Below are 18,529 nucleotides of genomic sequence, written 5' to 3' on the forward strand. Positions count from 1 at the left end.
TTTTCACTTTTATTCAAGTTCTATTTTTCACAGATGATCCAATAATAATAACCCAACCATCATTAAACACGATACAACGTAGCACACTGTAGTGCAGGATCTTTTGCCGCTTACTGTACTGGTACATTGGGATGTCACTATTCAGAGTGCTGTGTGTTACTGTAATGCAGTAGTTTTCAGACAGCCGGAGTTCAATGATAAGATCACCATGCTCATGGTATTTTTTTTTTTTTTTTCTTTGTTGAACAACTTAGGAGCGCACCTAATCAATGTAAAATCTAATGTCCACTATATAAAACACTACCACTGTTAAAGCAGCTGTATTTATACTTATCTGCCCTGTTCCGCATTATTGAACATGTTAACATAGCAGTTCTCAACATCCCACAAACCTGGGACTCTGAGATGGCTGCTCCCTCAACCAAGCAGCTTGGTACCACTCACTTGCTTCTACCTCATTAAAAACACAATACGTGGTACTATGGTCTTGAACATAAACTGAACCAAGCAGTCATTTGAGGGTAACCGTTCATTCCATCTAAAGGCGTTTTAAAAAACGCAATAATATTTTCTACCAAAAACTGCTTTTACAGTTCTCTAAATTGCTATGTAGACTTGGTTGAGTTACTAGATGTTCTATTGTCCTGGTTTCCTTTTGTTCTTTTTACAAAAAAAGTCCTCTTGCACCCTTAAACTTTATTGTTTTCTATATAGCTTCTGTCTTGGGTACAGTGATGAGGAAGTGGCATTTTAGTATTTCAGTGTTGCAGCAGTTTGTATAGTATATCATTTTTACCTTATAAATCTGTTAGGCAAATCTCTTAAACAAATATGGAGGATCTCTATCCAAACTGTAAAAATACAATGAAAAAATATGATTACTGAAGAATGCAAAACCTTTTTATATTTCATTTTTAAGCACTTCTTTCACATATTCTTTGTGGAAGCCTTACATATTGTGGAAGCCTTTAGAACACCCTTGAGTGTAATCTTTATGGTACTAAATAACCGTTTCCTAACTAATCTAGAACTGTGGTCAGGCAGCAGGATTTGATGGGCATTTCACATTTAAAGCCACAAGAAGTGTATTTTTTCCTAATTGGGGCAATGACATTACATAGAAAGCACATCAAAATAAAATTTGCACGGGGGTTCAAATACATCACCACTTGCACCACTTTTTTTTTTCCTAATTTTTTGTTTATTTATGAAGCCTTTGAACCCTGAGAATAGTATAGAAAAATGTTTGTTAGAGTTCTACTTTAAAATTATTTGATAAATAGATAAAGTGTATGGCCTTCCTTACTTAATCTGGGGATCTGATAAAACATTGTCAACAGAACTGAAAGTGAGGGAACTCCCCATCAGATAACAGGGAGATTTTAAAATGTTTTTCTTTAGTAGCGTAGGTATAGCATAAAACCCTATTTGTTCTAATTGCAGATTCTCATACACTGTCTGAAGAAACTGATGTCAGGAAAAGGAAGCAAGGGCAAATCTAACGTTCAAAATAACACCCCCATTCCATCCAAATCTAGGAATAACTGTTTAGTTTGACATACGCTTTAATCAGAATTGAAGCCAATACAAATATCTTTTCAGTCCATCAATAGGATTTTCTAAAATATGTTACCTAAAAACTATACTATGCTGTATGATGTTTTATACCATACTTCTTTATCCTGAATTTTTAAAAAAATGGCTAATGATGGAGTTAATGAAATTAGAGATAAGTAGTTATAAACTGGGGTTTGTTTAAGTACATTTACTGAAGTCACATTAGAAATATAAAGGCAGACACATACTATTGTCTATACGAGTAATTGGAAAGAAAATGTTTGGGGAGTCAAAACCCAGGCCAACAGCACAGAAAAAACTATAGCTGTACAGTAGCCTTTATAACTGCCCGAAAATAGCTTTTTTCGCTGAGGATGCTTTAATGTACAAACTTGTCACATGTACTGTGTGCCCTCTGAAATTAACTTGAAAGTAAAGCTTGAACTTTTTCTCCAGAAATCGCCCATAATTACAACATTAATATACTACTGCCAAATAGCACAAAGCACATAAACAGAAATAATCAGAAAGCTCCAATATTTACAAAAAAAAGTATAACCATGTTGGATCTTTTGTACATCTGAACATTTCAATAAGCAAACGGGAAACAAAACAACCTCTCTCACCAAAGGTGAGAAAGTGCAAGATTCAGCAGTGTTCATAAATCCGAAGAAAAGTCATGGACTTTCTTTCCATGACAACTAGGTGCATATTTTGGAAAGAAAGGACAACTGGTTTGCGGAAGGCATGAAAGAGGTCTTCTACATCAAACTAGAACAACCATCTCTGAACAAAGGTCTGCCTTCAACACCATCTGTCTTCTACCCATAATGTCATCTTAAAATCCAGGCAGGTAAAGGTAGGTTGGTTCAACAAATTTCATCTCTTCCTGATCTTGAACAATATAATATGAAATCTGGCACATCTGTTTTTTTGCTGAATGACCATTTTATTTTTGTGAAGATGCAATAGGCCTGGTTTAATAAAACTCCCCAAGACTGGAAAAAATAGACTAATTTAGGAGAACCTGGGTGATCCAACAAGCCTGGAATGGGTCACCTCAAAAATGGAAAACAGTTGCCCACTAATAGCACATTATCTTCAGGAAATCAATTCCAGACTTCCTGGAACACTCAGGTTCTCTCATGATAGTCTATCTTCTACAGCAGGGGTGCCCAACACGTCGATCGCAAAGGCAACAGGAGTCGATCGTGGAGCCCTGCCTTACCCCTCCCTGCTGTTTACCAGCAGCCCTGCTTTGCTTCTATAGGGATGATGGGGATGTCTTTCAGTGCATGAGAAGGCTCCGTGTAACAGTGGGGAGGCAGAGAGGGAGGGAGGGCGGTCTGAGGTGCACAGTGCTGGGCAGCCAAGTCAGTTCAGGCTCGGGGTTCAATTATGGAGATACCTTTGTACAGATTAGCAGTTCTTTTTCTTGTGCAGCACGTCATTCTCCTAGTACAGGTGAACTGTAACTTTCCTGTCACTATAGTCTTGTATGTGCAATGTCTGTGCAATGTTCTGCCACATTCAATGTCTCATTAGCTTCAGTCACTTCTGTGTCATATTCGGTATATATATAAATAAATATATGTTTAGCATGTTTATTGTTGGTAGATCATTTTGACTTTTTTTAAAAGTAGCTTGCAAACCAAAAAGTGTGGGCACTCCTGTTCCACAGCATTGAAGAGCTTTATTAAATTAAGCCCAATATATTATGGAAGTCAATACCAGCATGAAGGCCAGCTCTCCAGAATAGTAAAATAACACCAAGGATGAAAAGGAGGGGCGTTCAAAGAGCCAAATTGTTTGGTCCTTGAACTCCCCTCCTTTTTTTACCTGATGCTAATGCATATTGAAGATCCCTATTCGTTTATTCTGGGATCCTGTATCATCTGATGTGGTTTTAGGTGTCAGCCAGGAAAGTTTTGAAACACTTGTCTTGTTAAGAAAAATGGAGATTGAAGAGTTTCTGCATTTGTAAAGTCCTTTTCTTTGATATCTGCAATATTGCAAGGTGGAACCATAGCAATTTGACTCCATTCATTCTGTTATACAGCTGAAAGCATTTGGAGATTGGACATTCCTGAATTCTATTTCCATAAGGACATGTAAATAAATACTCCTGTATTTTATTATAACATATGGCAGAAGTTTTACCACCCCCCTGAAGTGAAACTAAGATACATCACTGTCTCCAGGTGAATGTTAAAGTGCAATTTTGTGTTAAGGGATTTCCTCTTAACCTCAGCTGAAGAGTTTAGTTTATAATATAGCTATCGGAAAAGATCATTACATTTACAGTCACTGAATTATCTTCAGGCAGACTTGAGAATTAATATGTAACTATACATATAGCTAAAAGCAGACCATTTCCAGGCCTGAATGTAACTTATATACAATTCCCAGATACAGAATTTGTGAAAAAAAAACATTTTACTTCACTGAATTTTAAAATTCAGAAAGTCTTATTGCTTTCAAGGGCAGCAAAAAAAAAAAAAAACCCATAGGTGCAAGATCGCCAGATATCTTTCCGCTTTATCTTTGTACGAGAATAGACTATTTTTTTTTCTGAGTTTCCTGTAGATGATTAGTGTATATTCTGTAACCAATGGGTTCTGACCAGCTTAAGAAGTAGCTACAGTTATATGATAATCATAAAACTGTTTTATTGCTCTGTGACCCATATGGATTGTCATATCTTCTTAAGGGTTTGTGTGTTTTACTACAGATTTGTGTAGATGTGTGGAAGAGATAACAGATTCATTATTAATCTGTTGTAATATATATAATATATATATATATATATATATATATATATATATATATATATATATATAAATAAACACAAAAACATATTATAACACGACAAGTCCTAGTCATTTTTCACCAAAATAAATAACAATTTTAAACCTTTTTTTTTAAATCTGAATACTGACTTGAACTGTGGTCGGATTTCTTGACTGATTGTATGTGACCTGACTTGAATTTTTCCCTACAGCTTATAGACCTATTGAGGCTGCTTCTTCTTGTCAATTCAGGCATATTAACATTAACAAATCAGGTCTTGCAGTCATAACTGGTAGACAATAGATTACCCCTGCACAAGGTATAAAACCAAACATGTAATTTAAAGATTGGTGTTTTTTACATGTCACCCTCAAAGTCACTTAGAATCAAGGACCCTCCCCCTGCTGTATGTTATATTTTTATTTCAATAATTTTTGTAGCATTGGTATGTCCCCCATCTCAGTCCCCGACTCCTTGTGCCTTTTTTACAAGAATTTGCTCATTAGCCTTGAAAATGTCATAGCTTTGTAGTAAGAATTGACACCCCATAGCCTTCAATAGGGGTCACCCCATTATCATGAACTGAACTGGGGCTCACTTGTGCATCACTAATACCCATAAAGCAATCAGTAAGAAACAATCCAATAGCCTGATAGCTCTGCTATTGAGTAATATTCTGTTTGCCAAAGAAGAAACAGAGGTGAGCTATATTCCCATTTACATTTCTAAGCTTATGCATATATGTATGTTATGAAATGCATATGTGTTTTGATGAGCATTATACAAGATATATTTTTGCATGCGTTTATGCATTAATACTCTTGTATAGTTGTGTTACCATGTGCTTTCCATATGTGTTTTATAGAGAGTGGGAGTTTTTCTGTGCAGTCCTTGGCATTAAAGTTTATGTAAACCAAATAATAAATAAGAATCAGTGAGCAATACTGAATCACTCTCTGCTGTCCCTATTTATACTTTAGGGGGTCCCATGGGCAGCGGTTTCCTGGCATGAGGAAAGAGTTTATTTTATCATCTGAGAGAGAGATTTGCTCAGCAGCCATATTACTTCCATAGATTTGTTTTAGGGTTCATATTCCTTAAAGTGAATTGTTCCCCATTCCTTTTCTGTCCAGTCACAGGCTTGGCCAAGCTTTTGTGTTCTGCCTTCAGGGAAAAATCTGTGATGTCTGGATTACAAAACACCATTTGCACATATGTATTTGAACCAGTTGTATGCCAACACTGACACTTTAATGACATGGCTTTATATCTTTCTAGTAGACATTGCATTATTTTTATAATCTTCCTGGCAAGCAATGATTCACAGATGCACTTTGTCATGACAAACATGAAAATACCCATGCCTGGCAGGACAAATATCAGACTGTTTGTTTCCCAGCCTGGCGTGTAGTGTTTCTCACTACTCGGGCTTCTTGCAGGCACCTGGGTTGACTTAATACAAAAACTGAGGGCCTATTAAGGGAATTTGGTAAATGAGGTGAAGCTCTCTTTCTAGACTGAATATCCAGTAATGCCCAAATACCTGCAGCCAGCTTGTTTTACAAGACATTATGCAAAGAATTAAATGTTTCAGGATAGAACATTAGGAAAGCTCACACAATTTATCATACATAGAAGACACATAGAGAGTATGCATCCATAAGGCAGACAACCACATCTAAGAATTCATAGCTTGGCATGCTGTGCATCAGAAGGGATACAATAAATGTTGGCCAGCAATACATACTCATCTGACAGGTAAGAATTATATGGAAATGCCTTTGTACTGTGGCACAGCAGGTGTGCTACTGCCTATATCAGAATATATACTGTACAGATGACTGGTAGGATAGAATGGTACATGAACAGGCAGTACATCTGTGGTTACCATACATCATCCTTGCATGCAGTGGCAATATAAATATAAATAAGCAAAAAAATCTTTTAACTGCAGATTGAACAGTATGAAGCAAAAATTCTGCTTTTTCATCCTAATGTGGCTAAACTAGGAAAGTGAGAACATGACCAGATGTCCACAAGGTAAAATTGCTTAGAATATACAGTTTCAAAACCTTACTCAATCAGAAATAACATGTCAATTAATAAAACAGACTGTTCCATGCACCTAATACAAGTATATCTCTGACTTTTTGTTTGTTAATTTTTAAAGTAAGACCTCCACGCGTGTTGGATGTTGCATGCTTGGTAGCTGCACCCACCATCCATTACATCTCTACAGGATACATTGGTGTCTCAGATAGTTGTGGTGGCATGGTGTTTCAGGGGGGCACTCTTGTCCTTGTAGCACTAGGGTACCAGGTTAAAATGTTAACCAGCATGCCAATTTGCATGGGCTATGTGAGTTCTCCCATATTTGCAGACGTTTCCTCCCATATCCCAAAAACATGCATTTAGGATAATGGGCTTTCTTCCAAAAATTGGTTTAAGATTGTTAATGACATATGACTATGGTGGGGACATTGGATGGTGACATGACTATGTCAGCGCTAAATACAAGATAATAATAAAATTGTACACATGTCATCTGCTACTAGTTCAAATTATTTTGTCTAGTGACAAGGTCAACCAAAAATTTAAATTACAATTTATTTTAATTGAAAATATATTAAGATAAAATTTGAATGATATTAACAGAAATTTGAATGATATCAATGTGTCCTTGCACCTACTTAAAGATGTGTATTACAGACATTAGGAATAGTCTGACTTTAAATGTAAGACACAAACATTGCCTCATATTTTCCAGTTATTTTCAAGGCTTTTTCCAGATGCGTAATAAACTGGTGACAGCAGGAAGAGATCTGGTTGTGCCAACATATGCAATCTAGGTGTCCTCACTCATCATCTATCAGCCATTTGCAGAAGTCACAGCTATATGAAATATATTAGCAAAAGCATTGTATCCTGTGATATAAACCATGACAATAATCCTTAGTAATGTGAAGATACCCATTTCCTTTTTATGATTGCTTTGTTTTAACTGGCACACACACATATAATGAAACTTCAAAGTAACAATCATAGGAGTTGCTGAAAACTTTAGGGGAAATGTAAAACTGAAACACCTTTAAGATCCCGTGACCAAGCATATTCTGCTCTGTTTGTAGTGCCAGAAAGAAGGGCAAAATTGTTTTCTTTTTTGGGTGGGAGGGCCATGAGGTGGCAACGGAGTTCCTTTGAACAGGAACTGAGTCAATCTCCAGGAAAGGGACTGACTGTAAACATCACCTAAGAACATATGTATTAGAATATCTCAGTAGCTACAACTTGTAATAACAAGCTTAGCAGAACCAGATGAATCTATTTCCTTCCTTTTCACTGTCACAGCAAAATTCATTTCGAATCTGCTCAGTTTCAAAGTCTGCCTAAAACATGAGTCTTACACTGCGATATCGCAAAGTATGCCCTAACTGAGATAAAAAGGGAAACCATGCTTTAAAAAATCACATAAAACCAGTAAAAACAAAAAAACAAATCTTTTCTAATAATTGTATTTATTTACATTTCTAACTTTAATGATAATTTGGTTTTAAATGACATTTGGCTCGAGTCTGGTATATCACAGTACCATTGTATGCAAACACCAAAATCCTTGCTGCCGCTAGAGATCTGACATTATATTCCCCAATGCCCCAAGAGCTGGCAGATTTGAGGCCTTGCCCGATCACAATATATACAGCAAATATTCATAATGATGAATCCACATAATACTCTCGCTCACTGTTGATTTAACTTTCATCAGGTCATCTTTCCACAAATCTGCTATATTAAAGTATGTTCGGAAAAGGTCATGTCTCCTGATTTGTAGGGGTATTGATCTGCTTGTTTCCATTTAAATATATCAACCTCCATTATCCTAGAGAGGGAACATGCTGATCAAGACAGAATATTGCACATAAATACCAAAAGCAAGTCTAAATGTGTTTGTGTTAATATGTGCAAAACACATGAATCCTAAGGTAAGCTGCAATATAAAATTGAATCCTTTATACAACATCTTACAATGGTAGATAGTGACTGCTTTATTCTACTGTTTTTGTTTTAACAGAGATTGTCAGCATGTGGAAACTAAGTTTAAAAAAACAAGTCTGTAATCACTGCCATGTTAACATTGACTAAACAATTTGCTTATCATTTGACTGTTTTCACTTTGGCTAACATTGTATAACCCATCACTATCCAGACAGACAGTACAATAGTCTGAATCTTACATATGAAAGAAACAGCAATAAAATCATGCAAGATACTAACCTTCTATCTATTCTTAAAGTGGAACTATAGCTAAAAGTGTACAAATTGTGACCACACTGGTCCTTTATTGCAGTGTCTATGCTGCAATAAAATAACCTTACCTGCCTGATTGCATTTTTTTTTTAAATACACTCACCTGTCCTTAGTCTGTCCTGAACATTGTCACTTTTCTCTTTTTCTCTTCCATGTGTCCTGATTTTTGTCAATCTTGATTGGCCGGACCAGGATGACGTAAGTCCTGTGCATGCATACCCTGGCATCGTACATTGAGCTGCACATGTGCAGCATATTGAAGTTGCACATGAAACTGACAAAAGCATTTTTTTATTTTGTGTCAAAGTCCATCAAGACTCAGGAACAGACAAATGTATTTTCAGAATGTGACTGGCAGGAGATGAAAAGGAAAAGATCCTTGTTCCTTGCTTATAAATAAAACAACCATTTTTCATTTCCATGTTTAGGACTTGTATTGTTTCCTGTTTAACACATGGAAGACAGTAAAGATGATTAAAGGTTTTTGATGCTGTGTTGTGTATATGTCAGGTAATAAATGTTGACATACAAGTAAAGGAAGTTCATGTGCTAACCAAATGCGTACAAGGCAATCAATTCTATCCAGAAAAAAATGTTCTTTCTAAAGGACTAAATGTATAATTTCATACAGAAAACCTTAACATTTTGATGTATTTTTATTTTTAATTTTAAATACATACATAATTTGTGTTTTGGGGTTGATTTATAAAAAGTGAATATGCTGTTCATTTCCTTATTATTATCCTTTTGCAATAGTTCAGGTAATTTAGTAAATTAGGTGAAACATTGCCATCCAATATTAGGAAGCAAAAATCAGTTTCGTTTTTTATTTCCTTGTATGTAATTAGGTATTCTTTACAAAGTTCATTTTTACCACATTCACTAAGCTAAATGAATTATCACTTGCAGGGAGATAATTTACTTTGCTAAATTAACAGCCTAAGGCTACATGCACATGTGCAATAATTGTCATTAGAAAGGATCGTTCACGGGGGGAAGGGAAGAACAACGGAGCGGCACCCCACTGCGCTCTCCCCCTTTACTTTCATAGACGATTGTTTGTCTATCTTCTGTATATCCGCCAGTACGGTCGTTCAGGCAATGGATGACGAGCACTGTACACACACAAGATTCTCGTCCGATATGAGCCCCGAGTTGATTATTGAATGAAAACTTTTGCACATGTGTACCTAGCCTAAATGTCTTAGTAAATTAACCCCTTTGTATAAGGCAAAAAAAGTTTATTGGCAAAGTTAGATTCTTCCCATTATCACCCTTCTGAATGCTCAATTTTGATATACATACACCCACTGGCAACTTTATGAGGTATACCTTGCTAGTGTCAGGTTTGACCTCTTTTTGCTTTTGGAACTGCTGTAATCATACATTGCATAAATTCAACAAGGTGCTGGAAACATTTCTCTGGGATTTTGGTCCATACTAATATGACAATATCATGCAGTTGCTACAGATTTGTTAGCTGCATGGGACTTCATGATGTGACTCTCCCATTCCACCACATCCCAAAGGTGCTTTATTGAACTGAGTCCTGTTGACTGTGGAGACTTTTTAAATACAGTGAATTGTAATTTTTAAGAAACCCATGAGATGATTTGAGCTTTGTGACTTTGCGTGTTCCTGCTACAAGTAGCCACCAGAAGATCCGTACACCGTGGTCATAAACGGATGGACATATTCAGCAACAATATTAATGTAGGCTGTAGCTATAATCAATGCTTACCTGGTAATAAGCGATAAAAAGTAAAGTAAAGATCTCCCACACCATAACACTACCACCAGCCTGTTCGGATGATACAAAGCAGGATGGATCTATACTTTTATGTTGTTGATGCCAAACTCTGACCCTACTATCAGAATGTCGCAGCAAAATTTGAGTCTTATCAGACCAGGCAACGTATATCAACCTTGGTGATGTAATCTGTAACCTCAGGTGCCTGTTTTAAACTAAAAGCAGTGACATACAGTGTGGTCTCCTGTTACCTTTCCAATATGTTAAACCATTCTCATGATTCTCCTCTGACCTCTGGCATCAGCTAGGCATTATCACCCAGAGAACTGACAGCCATTGGAAATGTTTAATTTTTTTGGCTCCAATCTCTGTGGTCCCTAGAAATAGTTGTGCATGAAAATCCCAAGAGGTTATCAGTTTTTGGAATGCTCAGGCCAGTTCGTCAGGCACTGATAACCATGCCATGTTTAAAGTCACCTAAATCTTCTTTCCTACCCAGTCTGATGCTCAGTTTGCAGCAGCAGTTCCTCTAGCCCAGGGGTCATCAACCTTTTCGGACCTACAGACCCCTAAACCTACGGACTGCGCATGCGCGGGAAGCCGTATGTTACTCAAAGGGGAAGAAACTTCCCCCACAGTGAAGTCAGGATGCCAGAACCCTGCCCACTCTCCCATCACAGGTCTGAGCCTGCCCTGGGAGACAGGGAGGGTTGTGTTCCCAGACAGAACCTGCCCACCCTCCTGAGATTGTGATCCGTACGAAGGGCATGGTCGGCGGCTCTGGCCAGAGTCTCAGACAACCAAAAGAAAAAAAGGAAAAAAAAAGCATTTTTTTCAGTAAGGATTTCAGTTTGTTTATTTGTATAAATGTTATTTTAAAAGGAAACTGTTTCAAGTCCAAGCGTCTCTTTGGCAAGATTTAATCTTCTTTTATAACAAAAATGTTAATAGATTTACCAGGTCCATATTACTGTAACAGAACTACTGATAGCATGCATGTATTCAATCAGATTGCAATGGTAGTCCACTAATGTGTTAAAAAAATAAAGACAAACTTTTCAGGTGATAAGTAATAAACTTGGGCTTCATACGAGTAAATGTTTATATAAAGCAAACCATAATAATGGGATAGAGAGAAATGGAGCCTGCAAAATAAGTAGTGCCTATGTTGTATTTAAAATCATTATAACACTTTTCATCTGTAAAAGTTTATTAAGTACAGTAGCAGAGTGAGATGACAATTTTCTAGGTATTATAATTCAGACAATGTGCTTAAAATTAATTCTAGATATGGCTGTATTAGAATTTTGAGCATACTACCACACATTTTAAAAAAATTACTAAAGACACATACATTAAAAAAATAACAGAACTAAGAAACATGAAAATAAATGAATATTTTAATGTTACCATTATATTTTGATATATTTAATAGGGTTAATGTTAATGCGGCATTTTGAATCATGCCACTTCACAGCTGAAAACCAGTTAAGGAATTTTAAAACCACATAAGCAGACTGGAGGCATTTAGATTACTTTAATCTGCAGGATTTAAATTTAAAGTTACACAGCTGGAGCACTGAATAAAATCAACCTTATTATTTAACTCCAGGTTTGCTAAAAATACTTCAATAACATGGCTCTTAACTTCCAAAGATGAGAAAGGGGGGCACCTTTTTATGACAAAAAAGTTTTATTCAAAATATATTAACACGTATAGATTAAAACCAAACAAAACAATAATATAATGAAAGTACATAAACATAAAAGAAGAAAAGTTGGAAAAACAATAAAAATAAGACAAATATCAATATCATTTAGGGCTACATCCAAGGTGCTAAGAAGAAACAACAAAACATGTAGATGTAAGATGTAATATGCATCCTGCCTCAGATCATAGAAAGTACAACAAGAAAAATGCACTTTACATATAAATGTATGTATAGGGAGCCAAAAAAAGGAAGATCCAGGCCAAGCTCAAAGGGTATTGGGCTGGATGGGCTCAAGGAGGATTCCACATCCACGGTCCAAAACTTCAGATTGACCTAGGACCACACCCGGCATTACTTACATAATTGAAGGGAAAAGCCCATGTTTAGAGGCTTATAGTGCCAAACACAAGTTTTCCAAATTTTGTTAAACTTAGCCATATTTAGGAACTGCTGACAACTTTTCATTCAACACATTCCACAACATTTTGTTCTTCCTCTGGGTAATGTTGGGCAGTGCAGTGACCCATGCTATCGCTAATACCTTCTTAACTTCTGTAAAAATAATTTGGGGTACCTGGAATTGACTGCTTGACATTGAAAAGAGCATTCTTGGGGTCTTAAAGGACATATTTAGTCAAAACCATGTATACCAGTACTACTTTCCAATATCCATTCCCTTGGACAGGAGGCACCTGGTGAAACCTGGTAAACAGGCTAACCATGGTCTCCCAATTTCTTCCACCCTCCAGGCTGGATGTTAACATGAATCGTCAAAGCTTACTTCAACCATCTGACCCTGTAAACTTCTAAACTGCACTTGAACATGATAGCGTGGGTTCCCTGGTCACCTGCCAATCCTTTGGCCTCCCCAGGTGCCAACCTTTGCGAGTGCACAGTAAACCCTCTGAGAAAAGTCTGCGGCCCATCAGAACCTAAGGTACCCCCCTTGAGAAAAATGTTACTGGTGATCACCACAAGTTGTCAATCCTTCATGATGCCTGTAAATTATATTTCCACCTGTGGCCCCATTCCTTGGATATTGAAACACAATGAAATATATGTCCATCCTGCAGGGGCACCAACAGACCTGCAGGCACAGAAGCAAGTTGCTCACTTGTAAGTTACTCCGTTAATAGGATTGACATTGAGAAGTTTTATTTAAATTTCAGTGAACATGGAGAGATTTTAATAAAGGTTTCAAGCATTTTTGTAAATAAAATGTAAGGGTCCAAAAGGGCACCAAAGTTTTTACACACGTATTTAAACTATAAAACTGCAAATGTTATTGTCCCATATAAATGATTTCTAATTAGCTAAATGATTTTTTTTTTTCAGACCAAGAGAATTTAAACTTACAATGCAACAAAGGTCACAAATTGTCAGTGTATAATAGAAACAGCGACCTTTGTGGAAGAAAGCCTAATATTAATAAAAAAAAAAATACAGCGTTTGAAAAAATAATAATAAAATAGATTTTAGTTACTTAGGTCTACTTTAGGAATTTAGGTACGATTTTAGTTCTACATATATGTAATCTAGCTGGTAGGATGGTTTTCTATATACTATATTTTAGCTGTTATTTCGAAAATAGAAAAGAAACCTGAGCTTTAACATGTCAGTGTAATTGGAAAGCTAGAGTTTGAACAAGCAGGGACAGAGCTTTTGATTTTGCAATGATCAAACAGTTTTCCTTCAGGGTTCACTGCAATTTAACTGGATTTCATTCAGCAGGTTACTGACCTGTATGATGTCTTCACAGACATTTAACACTGCTAGACGCTAATTAAATTGCATATCCTAAAGAAATTTGACAAGGTAAAGTTTTTGCAAGGCTATCATTTATACCTTTACTACCTACTACATAGGCATGTATGATGCCTGTGTTGAGATTTTTAACCTGCAAGGTTGCACCTTTGTTTCTGATAATTAGTTATATAAGAAAATAGATGCTAGCCCAGAGTTTCCTCTTAAAAAACAAAATTGGCTATACCAGCTTCCACTTTTTTCTGACTGTTATATTAGTAGTCTATGTAGTACTATTTCTTATATCTAGCCTTGAAAGTGTCTAGACCCTGTGTTACCCTTAATAAGCATTCAGTTAGTCAATATTGGGGTTCTCCAAAGGGATCAGTATCAACCCCCACAGGTTGTTGGCACTACCTATGGAGTTAAAAAAAGTACACCTATACCAAAAGAATTGGTGCCAAAGAATTGTTTGCTGTGCATTCACTAACAACTGGACATTTAGGGGCTGATGACCAATATAAAACTTCATAAATGGGTGACCTAGAGATTTTGGAGACACCTGGTTTACATCATCATTATAGTAATTACAGCTACTATGCACAAAAACTGGATAAATTTAACAATTAGTCCTGTAGGTTTCTGGCACAGAGAGTAGCAAAGTGGCCCCTATCTCTGCAATTATATCCCTTTGTGGCCCCTCACTTGTAAGTCTATTTCTCCTTGTGGCCCCTCCCATAGTTATATAGTTAGTCAGGTTGAAAAAGAATACACATCCATCTAGTTCAAAAATTCTAGGAAACCTGTATATTCTAGATAGATACATATATGCACAGGTCAGCCAGAGAAAGGCAAAAAATTCATGGATAGGAAAAAAATTTAATTGCACTTAAACATGATAGCGTGGGTTCCCATGTCACCTGCCAATCCTTTGGCCTACCCAGCTGCCAACCTTTGCAAGTGCACATTAAACCCTTTAAGAAAAGGCTGCAGCCCATCAGAACCTAAGGTACCCCCTATGAGAAAAATGTTACTGGTGATCACCACAAGTTGTCAATCCTTCATGATGCCTGTAAATTATATTTCCCCACCTGTGGCCCCATTCCTCGGAGATTGAAACACAAAAAAATCATGGATAGGAAAAAACTTGAATGTTCCATGGATAAACAGTCTCTGATATCATTACTTTTAAACTTAAATACCCAGTTATATTTTGTACTACTAGAAAAACAAACGCTGCTACTCTCCCTATTCCATTGCAGGGTGTCGCCATCTTCTTCCTTCTTCACTTCCTCCAACTGATTCTCGGCCATCTTTATTGGTCAGGCTGGAATGACGCAGGTGCATGAGAGTTCATTCAGTCCTGGCAAGCCCAGGAGATTGCTGATTATTCCAGATACCAAAGCTGAGCTTTTTTAACATATCCACAGGCGAATCAGTCAGGTAAGAATATATGTATGGTGATCATATTCTCCCTTAAACACCTGTTCTCAAGGAAGAATAGATTGAGTAAGGATAATATCTCTTCATAGCTGAGATCCTCCATTGCACTGTCTCCAATTCAACAATATCCTTTTTGTGAACTGGTGCCCAAAACTTGACTGCATATTCGAGATGTGGTCTTACCAATGCTTTGTACAGGGGCAGGATTATGTCTCCATCTCTGCAGTCTATTCCTCTTAGAATACAATATAGTATTTTGCTAGCTTTGGGAATGTAGCTTGGCATGGCATGCCTTTATTAAGTTTACGATCTACCGGAACACCTTCTATGTAGTTAGTAAATTATCCCCCGCACACACACTGTCTGCCTTCCCCCATAATCAGTTTTCCTATGTCACTTGCCACTGCAACCAGCTGGCTAACTTAAGCTTATTCACATATTTCACCAATAGAACATAGCATCATAAGTGGAAGCAAGACTGTCTCTAGATTTGTAAGTGATGCTGTTAATGTGATAAATCACATGGCAAAGAACTGCTTAGATAGGGATCAGGGATGGCTCAGAGCTTAGAACTCTGGCCTTTGCAGTGCAAGGTTCCACGTTCAAATCTTGGCCAAGACTCTATCTGCATGGAGTTTACGTAACATGTTGGTGCTATATAAAAACAGTGTAATATTAATATTACACTGTAAAACTAATATATGTGACTCCGTTAAAGGTTTTAGATTCAGCATTATAAAAATATGAAAAAAAATGTATAAATGGATATCTTATTTGTACTAATTATCAAACTAACATTCCTAAAGCAAATCTGATAAATAGTATATTGCCAGTAAAATCTTTGTAGTTTTGCATAGTATGTGAAAGTATTAGAACCTCTGCCATGTTAATGTTCTTGCTGTCTGGGTTTCCTTTAGACCACTATCACTTCACCAGAAAGGGACAGGAAATCCAAACATTTGTCAGCAGAGAAGGAAACACCTGTTTTAGCGACAGGTTGGTGAGATTTCCAATCACTTTCTGTTTCCAGAACACAAAGTGAAGAAAAATATCCCCATTGAGAAAAAGATAACAGAAACCATAACAGAGGCTTTAGCTTTTTACTATTCTATCTCCCTAAATAATAAAAAGACACAATTCAAGCTCCATATAATAACTGCGAAGCACAGACCTTCTGTTATACGCATTTATCTGCCAAAGCAATAACTGTTTAGTGCGAAGTTAATCCTTTCAAAAAGAAAACAATTGGGCAATTGGAATAAGGGAAAATAAGCAGCGGATAACAATTATCCTTTGGGAACCACAGGCACAGCTGTACCGAGTCCGGTGGAAAATGTTTTGTTTGGAAAATGTTGGATTTGATGTTTTTAGAGCCAGGTGCAATCAGGATTATGAAAGGCACCATGTTTGATGTTTGGCTAGGACACTATCCAAAAAAATCTTTTACCTGTGTTTTGTCTTGTTTAACACTTGTCCAGCAAAGATGTGTGAGGCATAAGTGAGACACTGCCTTACCCAACTGGGTGTATTATACACATGCAAATAGGTTGTAAAGGTACCAAGTATAAAAGTACATATCAATAGTTATAAGTAATTAAAAATATGTAATGTACCAATAAATAATGATTAGACTTACAAATGTGTTAGTGATTTAAAACTATTTTATTAAATGTATTCAGCCAAAATCAGCAATCAACATGATTATTATATTAAATAAATATTTACATCCACCCCTCGAATAAAAAAGTACATAGTATAGACATCAGATGGTAGCTTTATCCAAGATTTGCTGTGACAGATTCTTCTAGAGAGGTGATGTGTTCTATTGTGCATGCACAAGGATGCTACTATAGTAATAAATGGGTATTCACTGTATCAGGTTGCTGGTGACACAATGGCAAAATGCATCTAAATAGAAATGCATTTCCACTAAAATTTATATATGTGCAATTTTCCCTGGAGTCAATAAAGAAATGGAAATATAGTGGTTTACCTTTAAATAGTTGTCCTATTTCCATAACATATACCTGGAGCCTAAGTACATTCTTCTTAGTCTGAATCCTCATTTAGCTTGATGCAGAGTAGGTTTCTTGTCTCCAAACTGCACCTAGTATTGGTGGCCAAGATAATCCTATTTGAGATAAATGGAAGCATTTTATAAAACGTAACTCGTCGATTTGCTATTTTTTAGACAACAATATCATGATCACCATACCCAAATGAGTTGAAAAATTTCCAGTAGTAATGTCTCAGCCATTGAAGCTAGTTAATGGTACTTGGGACTCTTCTCCTTATCTGGCGTATGTCCTCTAAGATCCGAAGATATTGGATAGGATTATTGGCATATACTGTGATGGGCTTCTCATTTCCCAGGAAACCCAAGAAGCCAGTGAAAGCTCAATTCAATTTGCAACCTCCTCAATGTACACCCTCCACAACTGAACCAATTGACAGATCTTTTTAAAGCCCCCAAAAAAGGTGTTGGTGAAAGCTTGGTGGTCATCCATTCCCACTGTAGCTCACATAAATGGTACGGTTCTGTTGCAATGAAACATTTTGAATTATACAGTCTGACTCTATGAACTAATGTGTATAGTCTCCCTTGCTGGAATATCACTTCTTGGCAACATTTCATCATTCTTTGTTGACACTCTAACATAATATTTTATGTCTTTCAAGGTTAATAATAGTTGTTTCTTAGGCTATTGAGCAGTGTTACCTTTTTTCCTCCCCCATCTCTAGCTCCTTCTTCCTTTTCTTCTACTCTTCTTCTGTTTCTTTCTTTTCTTTCATTCTGTTTTGCAATTGTTATTTAGGGAACTTTTATAAGGCTATAGACTTCCTTTTTAGTTGCTTTGTGCTTCCGGGCTGTTTAGTGGAAGATTCTAACAATGTATTCTCAGTAAAGTCAGGTTTAATTATTCTTTATGTCTGTGATGGGTATTTTACTTTGCATTATTTATATCACTTTGTTTATCGAGGTTGTGAGGTTGGCCTCTTTTAATTTGTGTTTCTCCTTGATTGTATCTTCTATATTTCTCTTATTAAATATTTATTGGAAATTAAATAAAAAATTCATAGTAGTCAAACACATTAAAAAGAATAATCACCAACCTTGGCATTTTTCATATTTATTTATTTGAAAAGAAAACAGGATTCACACCTTTTTACCTGTAATGTACCTGTAACGGCTGAATGATAAGTTCCAATGTAATTTGGACTGACAAGG

The sequence above is a fragment of the Pyxicephalus adspersus genome, chromosome 3 (assembly GCF_032062135.1).
Source record: "Pyxicephalus adspersus chromosome 3, UCB_Pads_2.0, whole genome shotgun sequence".
Lineage (NCBI taxonomy): Eukaryota > Metazoa > Chordata > Amphibia > Anura > Pyxicephalidae > Pyxicephalus > Pyxicephalus adspersus.